Source organism: Delphinapterus leucas, chromosome 17, assembly GCF_059928025.1.
Source record: "Delphinapterus leucas isolate spDelLeu-1000000601 "Yukka" chromosome 17, BTC_Dleu_Yukka2, whole genome shotgun sequence".
NCBI lineage: Eukaryota > Metazoa > Chordata > Mammalia > Artiodactyla > Monodontidae > Delphinapterus > Delphinapterus leucas.
In genome coordinates this window covers 71,834,669-71,860,248 of record NC_143145.1, presented here as the reverse complement: position 1 = coordinate 71,860,248, position 25,580 = coordinate 71,834,669, and the positions used below count along the sequence as shown (strand labels likewise).

At 39.6% G+C, this 25,580-nt stretch overlaps 1 pseudogene; it reads left to right on the top strand.

The window, feature by feature from the left end:
- The first annotated feature begins 21,582 nt into the window (after positions 1-21,582).
- LOC149747052 (uncharacterized) lies at positions 21,583-22,889 on the top strand (annotated as a pseudogene).
- Positions 22,890-25,580: the final 2,691 nt, after the last annotated feature.

The window sequence follows — 25,580 nt, the reverse complement described above, 5'->3', positions numbered from 1 at the left end:
GAGTTACCACTTTTCACCGTACCATTAAAAGGATTTTTTTTTCATTAAAACCATCCAGTGTATTGTTACATCAGCGCGTTGAGAATGCACCTTCTTAGAGGTTTTGCTGCAATGAAAACTGGTTCCTGTTTAAAGGACATATTGATAGACTTACCAAACTTCTAAATGTAAATTAAAGCAACATTGTTTGTAAAAAAGAAGAGGAGGTATATGGGAAAAGAATCTAAAAAAGAGTGAATATAGGTATATGTATATCTGATTCACTTTGCTGTGCACTTGAAACTAACACAACATTGTAAATCAACTATACACCAATAAAAATTTTTTTAATTTTTTAAAAATATATTCTTAGAAAACAAAAAGGAGGAGGAAGAGAAGGGGAAAAAAAAGGGAAAACAACTTAAATGTCCAAAATAAGAAAATGATTAAATAAATAATGGTACAACCGTGTAATGAGCTATCAGGCACCCATTAAAAAGAAAAAAAAAGGCAAAAAGATGTAAACCTAGATGTGCTGACACAGAGGAAAAAAAAAAGTCCATGATATATGGTCAAGATAAAAAGTTTCAGAACTGCATAGGAGCTCATTTTTATAAAATGTAAGGAAATAAATCATCCATATATCTGTGTATATATATATATATATATATATATAGACTAAGAAAAATATTGGGGAAGATATCAGTTAAAGAGACAACAGTTGCTAACTCTGGGTAGTGGAATTTGTGTAACTTTCACTTTTTACCTTATACATTTTTATTTAATTCAACTGTGTTACAGTTATGTATTAGCAAAGAATAAGAAAAGAAAAAATGTTCATGGGAATGCAAAAAGAAAAGTCATTAAATTTGGATTCCAGAAACATTATATATGTCCTCACATTCATTTTCCACAGATTATGAAAAACATCACGTCCGTTGTTTATGTTTTAGTTTCTCCATTTGAAAAAATAGGAATGTTGGTTCATATCTCTTACTTCTCAGATATAACTAAAAGCATTATGTATTGTCCAGAGACTAAATATGAATTCAAGCGATTATCATTACAAATACTGAGTATACATCTCAGCTTTAAAATAATATACTAATATTTGAAATATTATAAATCATACCAAACTCAGATGGATTTCCTGATTTTGTCATGAGACAAGATCAAGTCAGACTACTTGGGCAAAGGCCATCATCCAAGACCTCATGATTTATTATTGAAAGAAGCAGGGGTTTGATATTTTAAGATAGTTAACATGGAACAGTCTCACTCAAGCCTTGCTATTGTTCCCAAAGATGTCCTTATTCCTTCAGAAAAAGATAAATGGTCCCTATTAAGATGGAGAATAATCAAAAGGAAAGCACTCCCTCACTAATTCCCATCTCCATAGAAACCACTTAGCTCCCCAAGCCTCTTGTCTACAGACATCAGTCCACAGTTTTCTGATATTAGGCAGTCTGAACTCAAAGTCTGTGTTCTCTCACATTGTGATACCTTGAAGGGCGAGTTGAAAGAACAGAAAGACTTGGGCCGAATTTTTAAAGACCCCACTGCATCAAATTTAAATCCTTCCTGTTATTTTCAAGTTTCTAGGAAACTGTCCTGAACACAAGTTAAAAAGGCCCGTGTAAGAATGTGCCTTTTATCAGAGTACCCTTAATCCTGGATATCCCTTCTGTTATTTACACTCAAATGGTGCATTGATAAGAAGTTTCTCTCTTCCCTGACTTTTTTTTTTAATATGTATATCCTCAGAAGAGGGAGCAGGCTGTGGGAATTTTTACCTGCTGTGTGAATGAGTCACTTCAATGTGGCAGTGATAGATGAGTGGTATTCACTTCCCAGGTCCCTTTGTTCCTATTCAGATCTCAGGTTGGGGGATGTTATGGTAAATAGCCTAAGGCTGACTGAAAATAATTTAACTCAGTGGCTAATTGGATTTAATAATTACACCAGAGCCTTAAATGCATTGAAGTCCATTGACCTGAAAAAGACTTATCAAACTAGAATTCTGGGGTGAGTTGGATTGATAGAATTTTAGAGATCGTTTAAGTCAGGATTCTAACCCTAGCTAATTGCTGGCGTAGACTGCAGAACTTTGAAAAAACAAAAAAAATAATCAGAGATCCCCCTCCCTGCATCCCATATCCACTGAGAATCTAGACGTGTTGGGCCCCAAAATTTGTATTTTTATCGAGATGTTCCATTATTTCTATCATCAACTAAATTTGGAAACTACTTCACTAGCATCATTTGTCACCCTGCCCCCTGCCCATTTTACAAACAGTAATGTTGATACATGATGTCTAATTCAGCGATCTCAGTGCCTTTCAAATACAGATAATGAATGAAAGGGATGGGCCAGGATAAGAGTAGAGAGTGGTGAAGACCGTGGCCACCAACATGGCACAAAGCTCAAAGGGATGGTACTACTCAGCTCTGGTCAAGTGTCACAGAAAACGAGACCCAAGATCAACTGATTATCTCACACACACACACAGTTTTTTTTTTTTCCCAACAGAAACTGGGTATCCAGATTTTTAGGAGGAAATGCTGTAGGAAAACCAAAACATGTGTTTGCACTGAATCTTGGCTTTTCACTACCAGTTTACCACCCCTTATAGAAAAAAGTGACTTGTCTGACATCATGCAAACAGAAGTGCGACACAGAGAATAACTGAGGTTTTGGGGTTTCTAAGCAAAATTCTTGCCTTTACCCTGTGCTCTCATTTCTTCAAGTGATAGCAACTTGTAAAAGTCAGAGGGAGGATGATCTTAAGTTGCCTCCCAACACCAGATTCTATGATTTTATCCTAGTCAACATCTCGAGGTCTTTTTACAGTGATTTTGCATCCCTCTTTTAAGAGACTTGCTTGGCATTTAAAAAGGCATAGTTTACACTCCAGTTAAAATAAAAACTCATGGCTCACTGAGAACGTATGGCCATTCCCCTATGTCTTCTGCTCCACAGCGATAATCAGAAGCTGGCTGTCCAGTGGCTTTGTTTTCATTAAACCTGAATTTTCACTGAAACTTTAACAGTGAATTTTTAAAGTGTGTATTGACAGCCTTAAAAATGGACTTCAGGGTAAGTCAGACCGAGAAAGACAAATGTCCTATAATATTGCTTGTATGTGGAATCTTAAAAAAAAAATGATACAAATGAACTTATTTACAAAACAGAAATAGAGTCACAGAGGTAGAAAACAAAGTTATGGTTACCAGGGCTGAAGAGGGTAGGAGGATAAATTGGGAGACTGGGATGGACATATACCCACTACTATATATAAAATAGATAACTAATAAGGACCTACTGTATAGCACAGGGAACTCTACTCAATACCCTGTAATGACCTATATGGGAAAAGAATCTAAAAGAGTGTTTATATGTATATGTATAACCGATGCACTTCGTTGTACAACAGAAACTAACACAACATTGTAAATCAACTATACTCCAATAACCATTTTTAAAAGATGGGCTTCAGGGAATATTATTTATAACTGCAGACGAAATGCTTAGATGCCAACATCGAGCCGATTTAAGCGCCGCATGCTTCACTGTGTGCTACCATTTTTTAGCCATCTGCTGCCAGGTCTTGCCCCACCAGCTCCAGCAGCGCTATTTCCTCCGGTCCCTTCCGTTTCCCCGGGTGACAGAAAACATGGCGGCAACAACCCATGGCTGAGAAGTGCCTGAACTGAGAAGACTTCCAAGGCTAATGTTGCTTCCCTCCAGAGGCATGAAATTTCACACTTCACTTGCTCACACCCCTTGAAATTCTATCCCTCAGAAATGTATTTTGGTTAACTTGCTGACCTCTCTTCAAATGTGAAACCCCGTAGTGTGGATTTGCTTAGCAGTTTGCTTTAGATGAGCGCTTCTGGAAAGCCACTGGTCTGTAAGGCTGTAATGCGGAGAAAAGGAGACTTGTGGGCCTGGGTCACTTCAGAGGCTCACAGACCGGTTGAGACCAGGGGAGGATGGCGAGACCAACAGCAAAAATACCTGGACACTTGGATGTGAAGGAAAAGATAAGAAAGGGAACTGGACATAGTCCCAATGCAAACTGAATCTTACCCCTAAACTTAGTTATATCTTGTGAAGGAGTCAGGAAGTCAGCCTAGACCCAGCTGACCACCATATTAATGAAGCTTCAAAGCCTCCAAATCGTGTTTTTTTCTTATATCTATTTCCCTCCCCTCCTACCATTTCTTTTTTCTGTCTTGGGTTGGTAATTACTTTTTAGTCATTTATGTTGAAATTTTATGACACCTGACTAGGATTTATTTCCAATTCTTATTAAGACCAGTTATAATTTTTCTAGGAAGACCCAAACCAAGAAAAATCCTTATACTGATTACATAGGCACATGTAATTCATTTTAAAATTAGTTAATAATTTTTCCTTAGGAATACCTCTGTATTATTGATATGTACTAGAAGAAAGAAAAGGTTGACCCCTTTGTTGTTTTAATACCAAAAAATATTGAAATTACAATTGTTAAAAGTAGTTGAGGGGCTTCCCTGGTGGCGCAGTGGTTGAGAGTCCGCCTGCCGATGCAGGGGACGTGGGTTCGTGCCCTGGGCCGGGAAGATCCCACATGCCGCGGAGCAGCTGGGCCCGTGAGCCATGGCTGCTGAGCCTGCGCGTCTGGAGTCTGTGCTCTGCAACGGGAGGCGCCGCAGCAGTGAGAGCCCCGTGTACCGCAAAAAAAAAAAAAAAAGTAGTTGAGAGATTCCTCTTGCCTGGAGGGCCAGCTCAGCTCAGACTGGCTCTTTGGAGTAATGTGTTCCAAGTGCCTACGGCCTTTTCCTTTTTTAACTTAAAAAACTATGGGTTTGCCTGTTACAGTAAAAATGAAATAAACAATAATAACTTTAACTCTTTCTTCCTTTCCTCCTTTCCTTTGTTTAAAAATAATTTACCAAATGCCAAAGACATGTCAGGCGTTGTCCTAGCCTCTTGGGATGCAAAGATGAATAAAACACTATTCTTATTCTTAAGAAAATATATATGTTGATAAAAACCCAAGGCCATCTGTTTGTTCCAGAATGAAGGCATTGACAAATTGCTAGATCGGAGGAGAGAGGGATGAGCTCACTCCCCACTGAGTAGTCAAGAAAGTCGGCAGAAAATACACGAGAGCCTAACCCTAAATGAGGAGGGAGGCTTGCTACGTAAAAAAGGAAAAGGACATTTAAGTAGGAGGAATAGTCTGTGCAAAGGTAAAGCGTGCTGGAGGAAATGTGTGTCGGTTCCATGGGATTAGAAATTAGTTAGAATGCACCCAAATGTTCATTGCAGCACTATTTACAATAGCCAGGACATGGAAGCAAGCTAAATGCCCATTGACAGACAAATGGATAAAGAAGATGTGGTACATATATACAATGGAATATTACTCAGCCATGAAAAAGAATGAAATAATGCCATTTGCAGCAACATGGATGGACCTAGAGATTACCACACTAAGTGAATTCAGGCAGAGAAAGACAAATATCATATGATATCGCTTATATGTGGAATCCAAAGAAATGGTACAAATGAACCTACTTACGAAACAGAAATTGAATCACAGATGTAGAAAACAAACTTGTGTTACCAGGGGGGAAAACAGGGGGGGCGGTAAATTGGGAGATTGGGGTTGACATATACACACTACTATATATAACATAGATAACTAATAGAAGAAACTGTATAGCACAGGGAACTCTATTCAATACTCTGCAATGACCTATATGGGAACAGAATCTAAAAAAGAGTGGATATATGTGTATGTATAACTGACTCACTTTGCTGTACAGCAAAAGCTAACACAACATTGTAAATGAACTATACTCCAATTTAAAAAATCAATTAAAAAGAAAAAAAAAGAAATTAGTTAGAGATAATGGAAAGGTGGGTTGGAATAGCGGTTGTAACCTAAGCAAGAGACTGGGGTGCACAGCTTAGCATACCATGCTCATAAATCTGGACTTAATTCTGGAGGAAGTTGGGAGTCCTGACAAATGTTCAGTGAGACCAAAATTGTGTTGTACGACATTCTAGATGCTGAGGGATGGGCGGTAGAGGTAGACGAAAGGCAGCGTTTCCACACTCAACTATTTTAATCCACTAGAGGACCCTGAAGTAGGCATGACTCCCTTGTCTTCTCTGTACAGATATGGCCTCAGGCTGAAAAAGTTTAAATTACTTGCCCAAGGCCAAGTGGTAAACCAAGGACTCTAACCAGATCTTCTGATTCTCATTCCAGTGAGAATCCACTGGCCCCTACTGGCTTCTGCTTCTCGAGGTGACAGCAACAGCTGCTGTTTGAAGGACACCTACAGTTGGCCTGGTGTTGTACCACACACTTTGCCTTCAGTGGCTCTTCTGAATCCCAGTCAAATCTGTGAAATATAAATTATGATCCCCCTTTTGTAAATGAGGAAACTGAGGCCTGGAGAGAGGAAGCAAATACACAAGGACACATTAGTCACAAAGCGGGGACTATCTGAGTCCAGAGACCTGCTCATAGCTAGTCAGCTATAGTTCTTTCTGACATGTAAGAAGAAAACCAACCACGCGCCATCAGTCGGCCATGTGAGAGGCATTCACAAAGGTTGAATAAATGTAGAATGAGAGTATGAATCCCGTGGCAAATGAGAGGCAGAGCTAGACTTAGAAAGAAAGCAGGTCTTTCCACCAACATTCTTCCCATGACCACACTTGGCAAAAATCTACTCTGGACCTAATTTAGACAGACGACGTTGTCTAACTCACATGGAGAAAAGTTACAGAATGTCTGACGCTGGGTTGAAATCTCTGGCCTCTGAGATAAATCTTTCAAAACCTCATCCTCTTTCCAGTATGTGACCAGCCCAGTGGGGTGGCTCAGGCAGGAGCTGACCTTTTAAACGGTCTAATGATCAGACCTGGAAAAGTCCAACAGTAGCCTCGGGAAGCTGGATTGAGAATAAGGACTTCTGGCCTTCAAATAAAGATCCTTAACCAATTTTTAATTTTTCACATAAAATGAGCTTAGCTAAATAATACATGATGAAAACACTTTGCAAATAGAGCTCTCATTTCATGCCAGACTTCGAACGTTACCTAAAGCCCACTTTCTCATCCAAACAATCTAGAAAAATGTGATTATACCAGAAAGAAGATGAAGGTAGATACTGAGGAGACATTTGTCTTTTAGGCATTTAACTATGAAATAATTAAATTCAATGCAGTGTGTAATTATACAAAAACGAAACCCGATCTCCCTAGAAATTTCCCCTCTGTTACCTCAGGGGAATGAGCTAGACCCTGTTTTTTCTTGTTTGAATTTTCTGTATTAATCTTGTCATGATTAGTTTAAAAAAAAGAAATCCCGGTATTAACTTGAGGTAGGTTTCACATTTTCTGGAGTTCCCACATAGGGAAAGAGTCTGTCCTGCCATTTCCACATGGAGCTTTTGGGTACCTGGCGGCAAGCAAAGGTGGCTGGAAGCACAGCATCCTTGGCTGTGGCCCGTCTCTGCGCCTGAGACCGTGGGTTTTCGTAGAACAAAGGCCTTTCTCATCACAGGTGCAAAACTGATAAGCGTGGCCTTTTTTTTTTTTAACTATAAAATTCAGATAAATCTCTTTAAAGTGCTCATGGGCTAAACTCTTTAACTGACACAGAATATGTCTTCTGAAAAGTATATTTTGAGATAACCATGTTTTATTAACATTTAGGGGCTTATTAAAACTGTAAGGAGATAAGGAGAGAATGCATTTTTCAGATTCCAGTTGGATTTTTCACCCTTCTGTAAACTGTGACCCACATATATTTAGTTACTGCTTAAAATTTTTCAAATTGAAATATAGTTGTCGTACAATATTATGTTAGTTTCAGGTGTACTACCTAGTGATTGATATTTGCGGACATTATGAAATGATCACCATGATCAGTCTAGTAACCATCTGTCTCCACATGAAGTTATTATGATTATTATTGACCATATTCTTTATGCTGTATATTACCTCCCCATGACATTTATTATATACTGGAGGTTTGTACCTCTTAATCTCCGTCACCTATTTTACTCACCCATCCCCACTCCTCCACATATATTGAAATTCTATTTAAAAGTAAAACTTGGTCTGCTTTTTCCTTCATATTTTCATCAGTACTTTGAGAAAGAGACTTGGTCAGTATATCAACAATTTTCCTGAAGCTAGCTGTTTTGAGTTAGCTTACTACTTAGGAATTAACAATTAGGCTAATTCTTTTTCCAGCTCAGTATTCAGTCATCATGGGAGGAAGTGTGCAGCCTCTAATAAATCAGCATTTCTCTACCAGCCATTCTTGGTTATACGACAGCAACAGGTTTACAAAGAAGAGACAGCTCCACATACCGTCTTCTCTCTACCAGTATCTTTGCCCATCCTTTTTCCTTGCTTTTTTAGGGAACTTCGAGCAAAGAGAACTACTAATTACAACTCTAGCTGCAATAGATCAAAACACTCGGGTACCACTTTTCTTGCCTTGAGTCCTTTGTCAGATTAAAAGACTGTTGATACAGTAAAAGAGACATCACCATAACTTAATGAATCTATTTTTCTGGTTTTCTTGCTGAAAAATATGACTGCACTTTTGGGATTCTAGAGGCTGCTGCTTTCAAACGCTGAGTCCTCACAGAGATTTTTTTCCCCTCTTCTCCAGAAATTTCCGCAGCTGCCAGGGCCGCATTTGCTTTTCAAGACCCTAACTGGGCCATGACTGCCCTGAATCGGATGTTGTAAATTCAGAAAAGCATGAAAAACTCCCCATTTTCTCTCCCTCCCTGAAAGAGGAGGGCAATGCTATAGGTCCCATCACAGGGCAATGCTATAGGTCCCAGCCAGCTGCTATAAGCGTGTATCAATCCCACAAGAAACTGATTTTTTTTTTTAAGTTTTTTGATATACATACTTTAAGGCAAGAACTGGGAGTTCTCTGGAGTGAATTTTCTTGTGGATGTTTTAAACCCAGTAGGAACGTTGATTGACGTGTACCATGTGTGAATATGCTCCTATAATTAACACCTAAATCAAACTCCTGCCTTTCTCCATCCTGTGTGGAGTTTACAGATTAATCCCGTTGCAGAGTTAGAATCTTTACTGTGATCCTCTTTAGGGAAATTAAAACGGCAGGGGCCCTTGGCTTAGACTCTCCAAGTGGGAACAATGGTCTTAATAAAGCTCTGTTTTCTTGAATGATTCCTTTTTATTTCAATGCAGGGCGGTTTCATGAAGGATAAGGAAAGAGATTCCTTGTCTGTTTTGTGTATAAGCACGTGTATTTAATGATGGTGGGTCAAACTATAGCACAACAGCTTGGTCTTAGAGGAAAGGGCTAGATTTCCATCTAAAGAAGATGGTTAAGAGATTCGGAGGTAGCCCAACTGTGTCATTCTGCTCAGTTTTAGGTCCTTCAATACACAATCGCTCCTCAAGAGGTTGTACCCACCATCTCTGCAGGCTGAACTGTCCTCTGAGCTTCTAGCATGGAAAAAAGGGCAATTTGTTTTCTTCTTTTCTTTTCGTTGCTCTTCTTATTTTTTCTTTTTTGGATAAATAGCGAAAATAACAAGTAAAGTTTCAAGTATACAGTAGCTGCTGCACAGATATCAACTGACATTCTTCTGACTACAGGATGTCTGTGGGCTCCAAGCAATTGAAATTTCACTTACTTACTGCATATTCCCTCCATTACAATGTCTACATTGACCAGACCTGAACAGAGCATTCCTTATGCTACTTCATGGTTTTCATACCTATAAATGTATATAACTACTTTTCATTCATGAGCATCTCTGGCTGGAAACAAAATTTTTGCACAGAGTTCGATAAAGCTAAACATGAAATTTAAATGATTTGAAACGAGATGATCAAAATCAGTAATAAATTAATTTTAAACATTTCTGGACACTCTTCTAAACATAAACATTTTTTTTCTCAGTCTTTTCAGATTCCCAAACTACAACATTTTATTTTCTTTTTTCCATGATTACATTTACAAATGGTAAAACTTATGGTCAAAAAATGAGCATCTGATTCTTTTAACCTTAAAAATAAATCAGTTGTAGATTTTCAATAGGAAGTATTCACATAGAAAAGAGTAATAATAACTCTTTTTTTTTTTAATGCTGATAGGTTGAACAGGATTTTTTTAAAGGCTGATATAAGCCTCATCTGTTTGGTGTAACTTTACAATTTTTTTGATGTTAGGAAGACACTGATTTTAAGGACTAGAAATGTGTCATATGGGCAAGGACTTCCGCTTACCCTCATCTTCCTCCACAGAGACCCAGGGTGTCTGTTTGTTCCTCTCCCTTGCTCCTAACATACACTATTGTCTTTCCCTCTCCAAGCCTGTGGTCATATCAATGGACAGAAATATAACATTTGTGGAGATTTTGTGTGGACTTCACACTATCTGAGTTACTTTGTACACAACATCCGATTTAACTTTCAGAACAACCCCCAGACGTAGGAATCTCTATTTTACAAATAAAGAAAGTAAGGCTGTCAACAAAATACTAGCAAACAGAATCCAACAGCACATTAAAAGGATCATACACTATGATCAAGTGGGGCTCATCCCAAGAATGCAAGGATTCTCCAATATACGCCAATCAATCAATGTGATAAACCATATTAACAAATTGAAGGAGAAAAACCATATGATCATCTCAATAGATGTGGAGAAAGCTTTTGACAAAATTCAACACACATTTATGATAAAAACCCTCCAGAAAGTAGGCATAGGGGGAACTTTCCTCAACATAATAAAGGCCATATATGACAAATCCACAGCCAACATTGTCCTCAATGGTGAAAAACTGAAACCATTTCCACTGAGATCAGGAACAAGACAAGGTTGCCCACTCTCACCACTATTATTCAACATAGTTTTGGAAGTTTTACCCACAGCAATCAGAGAAGAAAAAGAAATAAAAGGAATCCAAATTGGAAAAGAAGAAGTAAAGCTGTCACTGTTTGCAGATGACATGATACTATACATAGAGAATCCGAAAGATGCTACCAGAAAACTACTAGAGCTAATCAATGAATCTGGTAAAGTAGCAGGATACAAAATTAATGCACAGAAATCTCTTGCATTCCCATACACTAATGACGAAAAATCTGAAAGAGAAATTAAGAAAACACTCCCATTTACCACTGCAACAAAAAGAATAAAATGCCTAGGAATAAACCTACCTAAGGACACAAAAGACCTGTATGCAGAAAATTATAAGACACTGATGAAAGAAATTAAAGATGATACAAATAGATGGAGAGATATACCATGTTCTTGGATTGGAAGAATCAACATTGTGAAAATGGACTCTACTACCCAAAGCAATCTACAGATTCAATGCAATCCCTATCAAACTACCACTGGCATTTTCCACAGAACTAGAACAAAAAATTTCACAATTTGTATGGAAACACAAAAGACCGTGAATAGCCAAAGCAATCTTGAGAAAGAAAAACAGAGCTGGAGGAATCAGGCTCCCTGACTTCAGACTATACTGCAAAGCTACTGTAATCAAGATAGTACTGGCACAAAAACAGAAATATAGATCAATGGAACACGATAGAAAGCCCAGAGATAAACCCACGCACATTTGGTCACCTTATCTTTGATAAAGGAGGCAAGAATATACAGTGGAGAAAAGACAGCCTCTTCAATAAGTGGTGCTGGGAAAACTGGACAGCTACATGTAAAAGAATGAAATTAGAACACTCCCTAACACCATACACAAAAATAAACTCAAAATGGATTAAAGACCTAAATGTAAGGCAAGATACCATCAAACTCTTAGAGGAAAACATAGGCAGAACACTCTATGACATAAATCACAGCAAGATCCTTTTTGACCCACCTCCTAGAGAAATGGAAATAAAAACAAAAATAAACAAATGGGACCTAATGAAACTTAAAAGCTTTTGCACAGCAAAGGCAACCATAAACAAGATGAAAAGACAACCCTCAGAATGGGAGAAAATATTTGCAAATGAAGCAACTGACAAAGGATTAATCTCCAAAACATACAAGCAACTCATGCAGCTCAATATCAAAAAAACAAACAACCCAATCCAAAAATGGGCAGAAGACCTAAATAGACATTTCTCCAAAGAAGATATACAGATTGGCAACAAACTCATGAAAGAATGCTCAACATCATTAATCAGTAGAGAAATGCAAATCAAAACTACAATGAGATATCATCTCATACTGGTCAGAATGACCATGATCAAAAAATCTACAAACAATAAATGCTGGAGAGGGTGTGGAGAAAAGGGAACCCTCTTGCACTGTTGGTGGGAATGTAAACTGATACAGCCACTATGGAGAACAGTATGGAGGTTCCTTAAAAAACTACAAATAGAACTACCATATGATCCAGCAATCCCACTACTGGGCATATACCCTGAGAAAACCATAATTCAAAAAGAGCCATGTACCAAAATATTCATTGCAGCTGTATTTACAATAGCCAGGACATGGAATCAACGTAAGTGTCCATCGACAGATGAATGGATAAAGAAGATGTGGCACATATATACAATGGAATTACTCAGCCATAAAAAGGAACAAAACTGAGTTATCTGTAGTGAGGTGGATGGACCTAGAGACTGTCATACAGAGTGAAGTAAGTCAGAAAGAGAAAAATAAATACCGTATGCTAACACATATATATGGAATCTAAAAAAAAAGAAAATGGTCAGAAGAACCTAGGGGCAAGATGGGAATAAAGATGCAGACCTACTAGAGTATGGACTTGAGGATACAGGGAGGGGGAAGGGTAAGCTGGGAGAAAATGAGAGAGAGGCATGGACATATATACACTACCAAATGTAAAATAGATAGCTAGTGAGAAGCAGCTGGATAGCACAGGGAGATCAGCTCGGTGCTCTGTGACCACCTAGAGGGGTGGGATAGGGAGGGTTGGAGGGAGGGAGATGCAAGAGGGGAGAGATATGGAGACATATATATATGTATAACTGATTCACTTTGTTATAAAGCAGAAACTGACACACCACTGTAAAGCAATTATACTCTAATAAAGTTAAAAAATATAAAAATAAATAAAAAATTAAAAAAGAAACTAAGGCTGAAAGGTATGGTTATTTGCTCAAAGTGACAGAGCAAAGAAGTAACAGAACGACAAGTTTTTGAAAATGCTACAAAGTGTTGTAGCTGATGTGCATACACTGCATGGTGAGAGTGCAAGGGGCTGGGAAGGAGTCCCTTCTTCCCTGTGGGAGGAAGAGGGAGGGAAGTGTTAATAAAGACTTCATAGAGCAGATCCACAGATGCAAGCTAGTGGTTACCAGTAGGGGCGTGGGGGGGACTATAGGGGTGGCAGAGTGAGAGGTACAAACTATCCAGCATAAGATAGGCTACAAAGATGTAACACGGGGAATATAGCCAATATTTTGTAATAACTGTAAATGGAAAGTAACCTTTAAAAATTGTGTAAAAAGCACAACTATGTATAAAACAGATAACTAATGGGAACCTACTGTAGAGCACAGGGAACACTACTCAGTGTTGTGTGGTGACCTAAATGGGAAGGAAATCCAAAAGAGGGGAGATATATATATATATATATATATATATATATATATATATATATACAGCTGATTCCCTTTGCTGTACAGCAGAAACTGACACAACATTGTAAAGCAACTATACGCCAACAAAAATTAATTTTTAAAAATTGTATAAAAACTTTTAAAATTGTTTTTTGAAAATGTTAAAGTCTTCATAAAGAGATGAACTCTGAAAATGAGGAGAAAAACCAGTTTTCTGAATCCAAAGTCAAAGCCGTTTGCACCATTCACTGTCATAAATTCCTCATCCTCTCTGTCTATCCAAATGTTACCTGTCCTTCAGCACGAAGCTTCATAAAACCTTGACATATATACGTTTATATGTATAAAATAGATAACTAATAAGAACCTGCTGTATAAAAAACTAAAATTATTTTTTTAAAAAAAACTTGCTGACCACCTCTATCCTCTGAACTCCTGCAGTAATTATTTATCAGGCAATTTAACTGATGGATAATAATGCGTTGCCTTATGAGATCCCTTTGTCATTGAAATGTTTGTGTTGTAAATTCTTATGTATTTGTCTATATTTGTGGCTTATCACATCAAGTACACAGCAAGCTTTCTTTATTACACTGTTTACTGTTTTTCTTATATTGCCTTGTACATTGCCTCAAAAGTATTAGGTGCTTAGGGCTTCCCTGGTGGCGCAGTGGTTGAGAGTCCACCTGCCGATGCAGGGGACACGGGCTCGTGCCCCGGTCCGGGAAGATCCCACGTGCCGCGGAGCGGCTGGTCCCGTGAGCCATGGCCGCTGAGCCTGCGCGTCCGGAGCCTGTGCTCCGCAACGGGAGAGGACACAGCAGTGTGAGGCCCGCGTACCGGAAAAAAAAAAAAAAAAGTATTAGGTGCTTAATAGATCTCTCATATAATTCCAACTCTTTTTTATGGCCTCAATTAAAACTGACAGTTAGAGAAGTCCTAACTGCACATCCTCCACTAATATACCAGTATTGTAAAAATATTAACAATTTAAAACAATGGAGGGAGAAGAGAAAGTGAACCTAATAACTAAGACATTTGAATTAGAAAATATTTTAGATAAGTGAAATCCTTTATACTGTAATCCAGACTAAGCATGTGTGAAGAGCTGTCCACTTGGAAGTCCACATGTGGCTTTCTTGACTCTCCTCATCATTCCCTTCTTTTACCAGAATTGCACCCTCTAGCCCCAGTCTGTAAGCCTTTATTGCATATGCATATTGTCTACATGGTGGGCTCCCTGCATTAGACTCCATTGCTTTGGAAGCAGAGAATCTGACCTATTAGTTTCATGTCTCCAGCACCACACTGAGACCTGATAGATACATAGTAGATGCTTAATGTTGAGTCAATCAATGAAGGAATGGGACATGCAACTAAATATAATCCCAGGTGGGAGCTGCTCTAAGAAAGGGCTTCATATGGGACTCCCTGGTGGTACAGTGGTTAAGAATCCACCTGCCAAGGCAGGCGACACAGCTTCGAGCCCTAGTCCAGGAAGATCCTACATGCCGCAGAGCAACTAAGCCCGTGCGCCACAACTACTGAGCCTGCGCTCTAGTGCCCGCGAGCCACAACTACTGAGCCGGCTTGCCACAACTACTGAAGCCCGCACGCCTAGAGCCCGTGCTCCGCAACAGGAGAAGCCACCGCAATGAGAAGCCCGCGCACCACAACGAAGGGTAGCCCCTGCTCGCCGCAACTAGAGAAAGCCCGCACGCAGCAACGAAGAACCAACGCAGCCAAAATTAAATAAATAAATTTATTTAAAAAAGAAAAAGGGCTTCATAGAGAGCTATGAGGACCCATGGGACATCATCTGGAACAGAGAAGATTCAATTTAATATGATGCTTGAACTTTGTCATAAATGATCAATAATAAGTGATTATTGATAATAATAATAATAACGATCAATCAATAAATGATTACCTACTTGGAGTTTACCAAGTAGGTAAGGAGGAGAAGACGTTCTAAGTAGAAGGGCCATGTGCAAAGACATAGAAGGTGACAAAGTCAGGTGTATTCAGGGAACATCAAACAGTCAAAATAGCTCCAGGAGCTCTTCAGGAAAGATTCACCCCACCCCTACTGGGGCCTCAGCACTCAGACACCACCCTTAACAACCTTCCTTCCCAGGATTTCAACAGATTGCAGTTTTTGCTCTTAAGCGAGTTCCAAGATCTCTGTCTCCCTTTTCAGATATAACCTGCTTACCTACTAAAAAGAGGAAACGTATACCGTCTACAGGTGCCCTGTGTAAAAGTCCATCTTACTTTACAAAGTGTGCTTACTTACGCTTTTTTTAAAGTAGAAGTAGCTGAAACAATTTTGAGAAAGAACAGAATTGGAGAGTTTACAATACCTGATTCCAAGTTTTACTATAAAATTACAATAATCAAGACAATCTGATAGTGGAAAAAATAAGCAAACAAACAAAATGTATATAAATCAATGGAACAGAAAGGAGTACAGATATAGACCCACATAGATGGCCAATTGATTTCTTGACAAAAGTGCTATAGTAATTCAATGGAGAAAAGATAGTCATTTTAACAAATGATGCTAGACTCATTAGATACACATATTAAAAACAAATAAACTAGCTTGCCTAACATCATTTACAAAATTTAATTCAAAATGAATCACAAACCTAACAGTTAAATCTAAAACTATAAAGTTTCTCAAAGAGAACAGGAAAAAATACTTATGACCTGGGCTTAGACAAAGATTTCTTAATAAGACAAAAAAAATACCTCATAAAACTATCAAAGAAAAAAATGACAAATTGGACTTGATCAAAATTTAAAACTTCTGCTCATCAAAATACACTGTTAAGAAAATGAAAATACATTCCACAAACCAGGAGAAAATGTTTGCAATCATATATATAACACAGGACTTGTGCCCAGAATATATAAAGAACTCTCAAAATCTAAGAGGAGAAAACAAACAACCCAATTACAAATAAATAGATAAACAAAATGAAAACAAAGAGTTTGAATGGATACTTTACTATTGAAAATATGCAAATATAAACTATATACATGAAAAGATGCTCAACATCATTAGTCATTAGGAAAATGCAAATCAAAATGACAGTGAGATACCACTAAACACCTACTGGAACGGATAATTTTTTTTAAAATCTCACTTTATTAAGTACTGGCAAGGAAGCAGAACAATTTCTCGTGAAAATACAAAATGGTATAGTTATTTTGGGAAAAGACTGAGAGTTTCTTAAAAAGTTAAATATCAGTGGCCATACAACTCAGCAATCTCATTTCTATCAATAGATATTTAGCCAGGGGATATGAAAACATATGCCCAGATAAAGATCTGCAAACCAATGTTTACAGTAGCTTTATTCAGAACTGCCAAAAACTGGGAACAACCCAACTGTACATCAATCAGTGAAGGAATAAACAAATTGCACATCCATACAACGGACTACATCTCAGCAATATAAAGGAGCAAATTACTGATACATATAACATGGACAAATCTCAAAAGTATTATGCTAAGTGAAAGAGGACGGACATAAAAGGCTTTCTACTGTATGATTCCATTTATATGACATTCTAGAAGAAGCAATATATAGGGACAGAAGTCGATCAGTCGTTGCCAGGAATGGAGGTCATGGAATCTTCTATAGCTTGATTCTGGGGTTGGTTACGTAAAAACTGTATATGTTTGTCAAAACTCATCAAACTGTACATCTAAAACAGGTAAACTGTACTGTATGCAAATTATATCTTTAAAAAAGAGAGAGAAACCTGCCTCAGCATCCCAAAATAAGACAAGAGTAGGGATTAGATTATACTACAGCTATTCAATGGCTGTCTTGAAAAAAGTATAAAAGAGATCTGAGACCCTTCCCTTGGCATTGTTCCTCAGTCATGTTGAGCTAACAGCAACCCTCTGTTGTTCACCATCATGTCTGAGTCCAAAACAGCTTGAATGACTGAAGATGTCACTCCAAGCAGAGGACATGGTTTTAAATACCTTAACTCTAAAAGACTATAATAACAATAAAAACAAAGAGGATCTGATTCAGCCCCCACGTCTTTTGGATGTAGACACTAGAGTTCTGTTTCCATTACATGGATTTAGGGCTGTGATCTATGTAGTATACACAACTGTAACTCAACACTTTGGATTGTTGTTACCAGACTAAATCATTACTACTTGTAAGTTTCCAATGAGACTGCCTTCTCGCTGCTATGATTGTCCTTTATTATCTGTGCCACTTGTCTATATCGTCTGGATCAGAGAAAATTGTCATGACCAGCAGTCCATCTGCATCCAGGCCAATCAGATCACATTGTTACCACATTGTCAACTGTCCTTTGTTCATTAAAAAGGTGTAATCAAAAAGTGGGAAATCAGTAAACAATTCTTTTAGACCATTGCTCCTGCTTGGATGCCTCTGGTATTTGGACTCTGGAATAAATTATTTTGTATCATGGGTCACACCAAGAGAGTGAATCAGATTGCCTAAAACAAATACATTGAGAAACAAGAGCAGAATAAAATCCTCCAAAACATCAATAAACATAAATGGTCGCATGCACAAGACTAGAAGTGAATGATCTGAGAGGTAAGCAAAGAACCAGGTAGGGTCGGAGAAGCCAGTGAAATAGCATTTCAAGGGCTTATTGGTCCGTAGTGTCAAAATCCACCAGTGAGGTAAGGATTAAGAAGTGACTGTGTCGTGCGTGGTCAAGGCAACACATACAGAAACCATTCTTTGTTGAATGATAGAGTCAGATGCAGGACAGCTGGGGTAGGAGAAAGGATTGGAGACAATTCTTGCAAGAAACATGCCTAGGAAGGGAGGAAAAGAGACTGTACTACAGCTAGAGTGGATGCAGAAAAGAGAGTCCATTTTTAGATGATAAAGACAAGCTGACAGACCTGGGGTAAGATGCTAGTAAAGTGTGAGAGGTTAAAGACATAGAAGGGCTGCGGGGGTATTAATTTATGCCACAAAATCCTTGGAGGAGATAAATGGATTAGTACTGGATCAAAAGCAGAGGTTACAAAGGGAACCCTCCTACACTGTTGGTGGGAATGTAAATTGGTACAGTCACTGTAAAGAACAGTATGGAGGTTTCTTGAAAAACTAAAAGTAGAGCTACCATATGATCCAATAATCCCACTCCTGGGCATATATCTGGAGAAAACTCTAATTGGAAAAGATACATGCTCCCCAGTGTTCAGAGCAGCATTGTTTACAGTTGCAAGACATGGAAGCGAACTAAATGTCCATTGGCAGACGCATGGATAAAGAAGATGTGGTACATATACACAATGAAATATTACTCAGCCATGAAAAGGAATGAAATAATGTCATTTGTAGCAACATGGATGGACCTAGAAATTATCATACTAAGTGAAGTAAGTCAGACAGAGAAAGACAAATATCATGATATCGCTTATACGTGTAATCTCAAATATGATACAAGTGATCTTATTTACAAAACAGAAATGGACTCACAGACATAGAAAACAAACATGGCTACCAAAGAGGAAGGGGGAAGTGGAATTAAGAGTTTGGGATTAGCAGATACAAACTACTCTATATAAAATAGAAAACGACAAGGACCTACTATATAGCACAGGGAACTATAGTCAATATCTTGTAATAAGTTAAATGGAAAAGAATCTGAATATATTCAGTTATATATATCAATATATGTACATATATATTTGTGTGTATGTATATATATATATATGTATAACTGAATCACTTTGCTGTACACCAGAAACTACCACAACATTGTATATCAATTATACTTTAATTTTTTAAAAAATCGGAGGTTACATGTTTTCACATATACCCCTCCCATTAGATTGTAAACTCCTTTATGTTAGATTCTTGCATAAACTATATTTTTGCACTTCCACAGAACTTAACCAAGTGGGAATTTAATGAACAAATGGAGGTTAATTAAATGAATAATTCTTACCTAAGATGATAACATCTTCCATTTCTTTTGGTTTAAAATCAGCGAGTTTGAAATGAATCCAAATCTAAATGGTCTTTATGTCTACGATTTTTTAAATATTTGCTATAAACACTATCAGTTCTGACTTCATATTAGCCTTAACGATAAACCGAAGGGGATGTCCAACACTTGGACCTGTGGACAGGAAGTCTTACCTTCTGATGCAATTTTTAAGTGAGCTTTGTATGTGGAGGGTATTTTATTTATTGTGAAAACCTACATCTTGCTTGGATTTTCAAAAGCCTTTATAAAAGCCAAGAGTATTTTCTAAGAATCAGAGCAACACCACACAGGCCCAAATTAAGAATTAACAGTGGGGCGTCCCTGGTGGCGCAGTGGTTGAGAGTCCACCTGCCGATGCAGGGGACAAGGGTTCGTGCCCCAGTCCGGGAAGATCCCACATGCCGCGGAGCGGCTGGGCCCGTGAGCCACAGCCGCTGAGCCTGCGCATCTGGAGCCTTTGCTCCGCAACGGGAGAGGCCACAACGGTGAGATGCCCACGTACCGCAAAAAAAAAAAAGGAGCCTGAAGAGAAAACCTAGTTCCTCCTGATGTCAAACGAGAGACAGACAAGGTGTTTCCTGAGCAGCTGCGGAGCACCAGGCACTTTCTGGCGTTCACATATGTGATCTCATTTCATCCTTACCATACTCCCATCCAGCAAGATATTATTACTTCTCACTTACTTAAGAGGAAGCAAACTCAGAGATGTTAAGTAACAACTCAAAGTCACCTTGTTAGCATCAGAGCTGATTCTTGAATCTTCATGACCCTTCACTCGGAGCGCTGCACCGTCAACCTGGCTCCAGTTTTTCCCTCCTCAAATCTATCCTCTCTTCAAGCTGGAAGAGAATTGTGTCTAAAACACAAATCTGACTATATCATTTAAGACTCCTTAGCTTCAAGGGACAAAATCCCAAACCAACCTGGTTTAGACCAAGATGGAGTTTACTGGTTCGCAGAAATCACTCCCCAGGGTTTGGGGCTAGATGCAAAGATTCAAATATCAACAATTATGTTCCTTCTCTCTCTGTCTCTCTCTCATCTCCACTGTCCTCTGCGTTGACTTCACTCTCATTTAGCCCACAAATGCTTCTACTGGACACTGGATGTAAGATGATGAGCATGATTTTTTTCTGGAGTAATGAAAGGGATTGTATACAAAACTATGAGCTGGTTCCTCAATTTGGAGTCAACTTCCAAAAGTAAAGGATGGATGGATGCGGTTACTATAATGAACTCCTGAGTCAAAGCGGCAGTCAGAATTGTCTGACTCCTACAGACCTATGGTGTTCCTAAAAGTGAAATAGACAGGAAGCTTACTAAATTCTTACTTGATCTGTATAAACATAAAATGTCAAGAGTAAGTGAAAAAAAATCTAACTTGATTCATAAAAACAAAGAGTCAACAGCTCCTCAATCAATTCCCAGACGTGAGCCAGTTTACAGACCCAGAACCCGTTGAATCGAGAAGGCGGGGTCCCCTTGAGGAAGGACCCCAGTACACTACCCAGAGTTTACAATGTTAATCTTTCTCCTAGTTTTCCCCAAAGAGACCTGCAGCCTTTTGCCACGGTACTTTGGGAAAATGAAAATAATCAGACCTTTATTGGATTACTGGACACTGGCTCTGAACCGACACTTATTCCAGGAGACTCAAAACGTTACGGTAGCTCTTCAGTCGGAGTAGGGGCTTATGGAGGTCAGGTGATCAATGGAGCTCACTCAGGTCCGTCTCACAGTGGGTCCAGTGGTCCCTAAGCCCGTCCTGTGGCTATTTTCCCAGCTCCAGAACATGTAATTGGAACAGACATACTTAGCTGCTGGCAGAATCCCCACATTGGTTTCCTGACCTGTGTAGTACGGGCTATTAGAGTGGGAAATGCCAAGTGGAAGCCATTGGACCTGCCTTCACCTAGGAAATAGCAAATCAAAAGCAATTCTGCATCCCTGGAGTGATGGCAGACATTTGAAAGATGCAGACCACTTCTCCCCATACTTGTAGAAAAGGCCACCAGAAGCAGTTTGCTCTCAGCTGACAAGGCCAAAAATACCTGTTCACTGTCCCACCTCAAGGACACATCAACTCTCCTGCCCTGCGGCAAAACTGGGATCACAGGGCTCTTGATCGCCTTTCCCTTCCACAAGATGTCACGGTGCTTCATTATATCGATGGCATGGTGCTGATTGGGCCCAGGGAGCGAGAAGCAGCAAGTACTCTAGACTTATTGGTAAAACGTTTGTGTGTCAGAGGGTGAGAAACAAATCAAACTAAAATTCAGAGGCCTTCTACCTCGGTGAAATTTCTAGGGGTCCGATGGTGTGGGATTTGTCAAGGTGGTCTTTTTACAGTAAACGATCAGCTGTTGCCTCTGGTCCTTCCTACAGCCAAGGAAGAGGAACACCTAGGGGGCCTCTTGGGATTTGCGGGGGGGAACATATTCCTCATTAGATGTGTTGCTCTGACCCACTGACCGAGTGACCCCCAAAGTTGCTAGTTTTGAGTGGAGTCCAGAGCAAGAGAGGGCTCTGCAACAGGTCCAGGCTGCTGTTCCAGCCACCCTGCCACTCGGGCCACGTGACCCAGCAGATCCAGTGGGGCTTGAAGGGGCGATGGCAGAGAGGAAAGCTACATGGAGGTGTTGACAAGCCCCTAGTGGTGAATCACAGCACAGACCTTTAGGATTTCGGAGCAAAGCCCTGACATCTTCTGCAGATAGCTGAACATGCATACAAGCCCCTGTGCCCTGTCCTTTGAAGTAGAAGGCTTTTGCTTTCATCTCCCAGGCCTCCCTTGAGTCTCCAAAGGCTGGCTCAAGAGTTAATGATTAGGAAATGTGAAGATATAGAAACAAATAGCTGTTGGGCCAGGAGACTGGTAACAATTTAGACTATAAACCACCCAAGCACGCAGCAGAGTCCCCGAACTCCCAGTTCCCTGAAGGATATAGATAAAGGTCTGACCCGCATTCCTAAGTTGTTTTTACAGGAAGCCGACCCACCAGATGAAAACTGCCAACCGCAAGCACGGAGACAAACCAGAAGACTGGTGACGCTCAAAACTTCACCTTGATGCCAACCAATCTGGGACTTGTGCACAAGCTGATCACACACCCTGCAGCCCCCTCCCTCCTGCTGCCTTTAACCATCACGTCTCTGTAGCCTCCTAGTCCTACAGCTTCAGGATCAGGCAAATTTTTTAAAGGAAGACCCTTACATGTGTTTGAGGCAGGCCCACTCCCATGAGTTTGGCTTTGTTTCTTAAACTCCACCAGATTATGGAAGATTTCACTCTATCTTTTGGAAGCCCTTTGCCAAGTTCATGGCCTCTTGTGTGTATCCCCATGCATTTGGGACTCTAAATTTCCAGTCTATCATATCGATGAGATGTAAAAGCTGAAATGCCTCTTCTTACCCTTTGTAGCATTCTCCTACATGAACCTAGAACTAGCAAATGTCTCCAGGAAAGAAAATGCCCGGCCATCTTCAGCCAATTGCAGTGGGACCCCTCCCTCAGGAATGCCAACTCATCCATTACTTGTTGCTTCTTCATCTCTCTGCTGTCTTTGAAACTGTTTTTATATTTGTTTGATTCCTCTAGTTGTAGGAGAAACTGCATAAACAACTATCTTCTACCCAAAAGCATTTGAGAGTGATCTTTTTGGTCTACAAATCTGAACACATCCTTCTCCTACTTAAATCCTTTAATGATTTTCCATTTGTCTCAAGATAAAATCTAGAATCTTTAAAAGAGCTTATGAGACCTTTGTTGATAAGACCCTTGTTTGAATGTGCCCTGCTCTCTGATACGCCTGGACATTTGCATCACTGACTGCCCCTACTGGAAGGGGCTTCCTTCATGGTCCCTTCTTCATCTAATTCTTATTTGCTCTACAGGACCCAGGTCAGCCCATCCTTCTAGAGAAAGACTACTTAGAACATCCAGGGCTGATTTAGAGGCTCCTGCCGAAATTCTCTTTCCAGCCACATGGCAGTTATCTGTTTACTTCTCTGTTCCTACTAACGTCTCCTCTCCTCTGGTTGTTGGGAATGTGTCATATTCACCCTCAGAGGTGCCTCTGAGAGTGGAGTTTTTCATCCTGGGTTCAGCAGCCGAACTGCCTGGGTTCAAGTGTTAGCTCTGCCCCTTCTGAGCTGTATGAGCTTGGACAAGGCTTTGCATCCTAGATTCTCCATTTTAAATGGAGATAACAAAAGTGCTTATCTAGTAGGGTTGGGTTGGACAAAAAGAAAGTAAACCCTGTGAAACAGAGTGTCCTAGGCAATAGCAGAGTCTCATAGAAAAACAACCCTAACAGACAAACACAAGGCACGCACAAAGAACGGGGAGCACAGGAATTATTGACCCATGACATCCTCCCACATTTTAGATAGACACAAGTCAGTGGAAAACCCAACAGGCAAGGATGGGAATCCTTGTAATCTCATTCCAAACAGGATTTTATCCCCACCATTCCACCTAAATTGTTCTTGTCATTTCACCACTCCCTCGGCACTGGGAAATCCAGTGGCCAATGCTCAGTATTCACCTTAGAGAATATAAGCAACATCTGACCCAGGTCATCACTCCTTTCTCTCTCCACTTGGCTTTCAGGACACCGTATTCTCTAGGCTTTTCTCTGAGGTCACTATTTTCTCTGCTGTGTGTCTCCTTAGCTAGTTTCCCCTCCTCTCCCTGCCTCTAACGTCTAGCTCCCGGGGCTCAGTCCCTGTTTTTCTCTACTGTCTTTATGCTCAATCCCATGATGATCTCATGGATTTCTTCACTTTAAATACCACCTAAATGTCAAAGACTCTCCAAAACATCCCCGGCCTCAGCCCAGACCTCTCTCTTGAACTCCATCCAGGCTTATATATCAAATTGCCTACTTGCTATATCCACCCGGATCTCAAATATACATCTCTAACTCAACGTGTCCAAAACTGAACTGATGCTTCTCCAAACCTCCAACCACAGCCTTCAGTTCATAAGGCATTTCAGTTGATAACGTATCTATCCCTGCAGTAGCCCTGACCAAAAGCCATACAGTTTTCCTTGGTTCTCTTTTTCTCACACCTGACAACGAATCTGTTAAGCACATCCTGTTGGCTCTATTCTTACAGGCAGCTGTAAGAAAGCCATCTTTTAAAAATAATTTCCCAGAGGACACACAAAATAACTTCTATTTACATCTCACTGTATGACACTTAGTCACACGTCCGTGCCTAGCTCCAAGGGGAGACCAGGAAATGCAGGCTACATGGTTACCTGAAAACAAGTCAGGCTTTTTCACTCTGGAAGAGAACAAGTCCTTGGAGTCAACCCCATCACAGATTCTAAATGATGAGCCTCTATAGAACAATGTGTAGGCTGATGTTTTCTAGAAAACTAGCATTAAAATCCATTTTCTGAATACCAGATGTAATCCTACGTTAATACTATTGTATATCCAGGACACTGTAGGAAGTTGATTTCCCTACGTCAGCCAGCCAAACTTCCCACCTATTTCAGAGAACAGAATCTATTCTAGCTAGTTTATTAAAGGCTTACTGAAAGGTTGATTAATGGTTATTTAATGGTTTACGGAATTTCTGGAAAGGCTAAAGAAACACGGGTCTAGACAGACAGATGTTCCTCAGAATTATACCACAGAGGGAGAAGCTGTTCTCTATGATCAAGAAGGCATGCGAAAGACTGGAAAACTCTAGAATCACGCCACTACTGCCACAATCATAAAGCTGCCAAAGATCAATGTCATTCAAGGTCAACTAAGAGAAAATAGCAGAAACAGGGGACATATAGGTGTTGCCTTGCTTCTAACTTAAGGGCATCTGAGCATCTGATTGATAAACCTAAATGCCATCCAGAATCCTAGCTGAAGAGCATCTAAAAGGAGGTTGGACTATATAAAATAAGAAATCCTATGTAAAAGATATGACTTGCAAATCTACATCGATCACAAAAGAATCTCAT